We start from the raw sequence: 4,634 nt of genomic DNA on the forward strand, positions 1-4,634 counted from the left end.
TATGCCCAAAATATATTTTACATGGCTTTTCATTTTATTTTCTGAGATTTTTACCCGATCAGGGTTTTTGTGTCGGTCCAGGACCGAAAGTCTTATCTTGACTTTTAAAATCACAAAATTCATATTTTGGCTAGCAATAACTCATGGAATACTTCCAAAAAATATATAATAATATTTAAAATAATATTCTTAACCTGGGGAAAAAATCCCGACCCGAGTCGTTTAAAGGTACTCGAAAATGCAGGACGTTACAGTAATCATCCATTTTATTATCTTTTGTGAAAAACACTACGGTTTTCAAATTTCACTGTTTTTTATGACTTCTAATTAAGGGTCCTATGGTAAGAAACCTTGATCCTAGACTAGGGTTAGATTTCCTTCCTATTTACTTTTGTAAACCTTTCCAGACTCTGCGTTGACTGTTTATGTTATGGTTTGAAGTTGTTTCAAAACATCTAAAAATCTCCGGAATTGACCATCTTGTTGCTTCTTTTGAAAGCGCTGAGGAAATTGTGGAGGTGGCTTGCTTATAGGCTTTCCTGTTGCATTTTGCGGAGGAATTCCTGCAGCAATTGCTTCAGGATCAACATTTTAATTTTTTGAATTCATAGCTTTGTCTCCCTTGTCCAAACTACTTTGGATGGAAGTGGGCTAGCTGTTTCTAGTACAATTATCCTCATTCAAATCCAGATTTTTACCACTCCTCAAGGTAACCGCCTTGCAATGCTCCTTACCATCTTTCCTTGGGTTTTTGGTATCACTAGGCAAAGTGCCTTGTGGTCTATTCCTTAGCTCATTAGCTAGCTGCCGTAATTGAATCTCTAGGTTCCTTAAGGATGTCGCTTGGCTTTGAATAAACACAAGATATATCGGCAACTTGTCCCATAGCAGCTGGTTGTATCATTCCCCCCAAACTCATGTTCTTGAGAAGGTTAGTCATTGAAGAAACTTGAGCGGAAAAAGTTGTCAATGGATCCACTTCAAGTATACCAGCCACTTTTTGACTTGTTGAGGCTCTAACATTGGACCATTGACAATTGTTTCTAGCTATCCTCTCCAAATCTCATAGGCTTCATTGTAGGGCTTAGAGAGAATAGCCCCATTAGCTGAAGCATCTAACACCATAGGAGTGGAAGAATTGAGCCCATTGTAGAAAGTTTCCATTTGTATACAATGCGGGATCCCATGGTGTGGGCACTTCCTCAATAACTCCTTGAATCTCTCCCAAGCTTCACAAAATGATTCATCTTCCAGCTACTGAAATGACATAATTTCATTGCAAAACTTGGCATTTTTAGTAGGAGGGAAGTACTTCATCAAGAATTTTTCAGCCAACTCATTCCATGTAGTCACCGAGTCGGGAGGTAGGGTGTTGATCCAAGCTCTAACTCAATCCCTCAAAGAGAAAGGGAATAATTTCAACCTTAGGGCCTCGTCACTCACTCCTTGTAACTTGAAAGAATCACTCACCTCCAAAAATGAACGAAGATGAAGATGAGGATCCTCAGTAGGCAGCCCACTAAATTGACCCACTGTTTACAGCATTTGGAGCATCACGGGCTTTAACTCAAATCGGGGTGCTTGAATTTCAAGCCTAACAATGCCCGGATTGAGCTCATTAAACATGGGGCAGCATACTCCGTTATGGCTCTCTCTCGATCATCAGCCATAGCAATTGTATTAGTGACATTATTAGCACCCTCAACTCCTTCAACCTCTTCAGCCATATTAAGGCGATTTTGAGCCTATTGCTCCCTTAGTCTTCTTCTAATTGTTCTTTCAATTTCAGGGTCTATAGGAGCTAGTTCAATGTCTTCTTACTCGTTCATATAGTAAATCATCTGAGAAAACACAAGAGCAAGAAAACAAAGTCAGCTCAACAAAGAAAAAAAAATTGCAAGTAATTGATATTACTAAAATTTCTAATTCCAATCCCCGACAACGGCGCCAAAAACTTGTTGTAATAAATTTAATATTTGATTTTAAATATGCAAGTGCACGTAGTCACACAAGTAATATAATAATAAATAGATCGTCTCCACATGGATTGCAAATTAGAAAAATAAGCAAAATAATTACTAAACAACTTATAAGTACTAAAAATCAAATGGGTTATCTTTAGGCTAAGCAAAATATTAAAAAGATTGAAATACTGAAATTAAAAACTAAACTGAACAAGAAATTTGAGAGAAATATATGGATTACAAAATGGACTTGAATTATTGAATTCCCCTATATTAATCATCCTGAACAAATTGCGGACAGGTTGCTGCAGTAATATTCTAGCAAAACTCCCAGGTTAGCAAGAATTCATTTAAACACTCATAAAAGTTTCCCAAATTTTATGACATTAATTCTTCTACCTAATTAAACATATTCCTATGCAAAATCAGATTTAAGAATGCAATTCAAAGTTTAATTCTCAAAAGTTACACAAGGCAAATAACATATCCCTATGTTACTTACTAACATAACCTAACCTAGATTATGACTTGTGTCATCCAAGTTCTTCCCATTATATTTAATCTTTCCAGCATTAAACATAATTAAATAACTTGCCACTGCTAGCCAAACAACAACAAGAAATTAATATAAGCACACTATAATGAACAAGGGGGATTTTTTATAAAATAAAGTGGAAGAAATAGATAGACTATAACATAGGGTTCATCAACAATTCAAGCCACCTAAAAATTAGTTCATGGCTGAGTTCATAAACATTAATCCACAATCAAAACAACCCATAATATGAAAATTTATAAATCAACTCAGAAAAAAATAAAAATAAAGTTTAGAAATAGAAGAAAGAACAAATCCAAAATAATGCTTGAGCTTTCTTTGTTTGTCCTCCTTCTTCCTTGTTGATTTATGAGTTTCTCTCTTTTCTTTTGATGGTTTTTCTTTCCAAAAATGGCTGCCTCTTTCCTAATTCGGCTGATGCGTCCTTAAGTCCATTCTAGGTTTTATTCTTTTTCTTCCAAAAATACAATATTGCCCATTTTTCTCCAAAAACGTGAATTCCTCCTTTCTCTTTTGTCATTTTCTCCCATATGTTGACTGATTCTTTTTGCCCTTGCCACCTCAGCCAATATTCCAGCTTACCCATTGACTTGCCACGTGTTCCATGTGCCCAAAAACTGCCTGATCAAAATGCTTCAGCAAAATCTGTTTTGCTGCAGCAAACCTGATAATTCAGCCATGAAAAAATTCAATTAACATAGTTTCATATGTTAGTTCATTCCTTGAGCAAATATTTATCAATGAAACTACTACATTGAGCCCATTAGCTATTAAAACCTACAAAAATAATTAAACTTAATTAAGATAATAAAAACACCAAAGTTAGCTACAAAAGCTAAAAATAAACTAACATCACCCATGATTTTTCCACAATTATAAGTTCAAAAGCACATGAAATAACTCTTTATTCAAGAGTTATCAGAAACTTGTATAAATTGTATGTATTGTAACGTCCCGTGTTTAGGGCACCGCGTAAACCCTAGTTTGAGTATTTTAATTCCCTGTAGTATGTATTATGTCAGGGGAGCATTTTATGTTACAATAAGTTGTGATGTTCAACTAAACAAATACAATAAATCTTTTCTTTGATAAAAAAAAAAAAAATTGTGATGTTTGAATGCTAGTCATGCTATGGTAAGTGTGGTATATTTTTAGAAATCGAGACCTTTGGTCGTGGACCGGGTCAAAAACCCTAATCAGGTAAAAATCTTAGATTTATTTAAATAGGAAATATTGTGGCATAAAAATATTAATTTTGTCTGGCACTATGACTTTATAGTCGAGCCAATAAGTTGAAGAAAAAATGATTGAGGTTTGAATCACAATCAACTAGGCTTAAGAATGAGAAAGCCTTGCCAGAGCCTCTAAGGGCATTTTGGTCAGTTTGAGTAAAATTACCAAAATTGTGTGCTATGTGAAAATTTTATTTTGGGTCACATTAATTTATTTAATTAGGCTTGGTGATATTTAAAATCTATAGGGTAAAATTTTAGGAAATTTGAGATAAGAAAAATTATCAAAAGGCCATTGAGTGTCTAAGGAGAAGGGTAAAAGGAGCAAGGGCATTAACGTCTTTTCCAAGGGAGGAGAGAGAGAAGGAATTGTATGTAATGACCCAACTATTTCTATGACCTTTGACCATTAAAACTACTAGACATAACTACTATTTTTGAGATAACATACATAAGAAAATAATCATAACCTTATTAAAACCCCAAAATAAATATTGTGCAAATTACAAAATAAGATGTAAAATTTGGTATGGGTACCCATTGTTTAATAAAATATAAAAGATAACCTTAAATACTAATAGCTCAAAAACTAAATGCGGAATTACAAAAGAAACGTAATTCAAAAGACTAAAATAAACGTCATCCTCGATCGACACGCAATCCATTCATTCCATTCATCCTCAACACACAAGACAAGCTGCCAAGAATCCTTCCGCCTTCCATAATCATTTTCCTGGATCACACTAAAAAAAATAAAGGAGTGAGCCTAATGCCCAGCAAGGAAAATCTATTAAAAACATTCATCATAATTCATAAGCATAAGACTATATAATAATCATATACTATAAAAATATATATCGTATAGGACTACAATATTAATGG

General features: G+C 34.2%; 1 non-coding gene across 1 annotated transcript; it reads left to right on the plus strand.

Annotated features, from left to right (window-relative positions):
* Window positions 1-1,180: 1,180 nt before the first annotated feature.
* Window positions 1,181-1,287, plus strand: LOC133787709 (small nucleolar RNA R71). Its single transcript, XR_009872712.1, has one exon. It is a non-coding gene; the product is annotated as a small nucleolar RNA R71 (small nucleolar RNA).
* The last annotated feature ends 3,347 nt before the right edge of the window (window positions 1,288-4,634 follow it).

Source organism: Humulus lupulus, chromosome 6 (genome assembly GCF_963169125.1).
Source record: "Humulus lupulus chromosome 6, drHumLupu1.1, whole genome shotgun sequence".
Taxonomy (NCBI): Eukaryota; Viridiplantae; Streptophyta; class Magnoliopsida; order Rosales; family Cannabaceae; genus Humulus; species Humulus lupulus.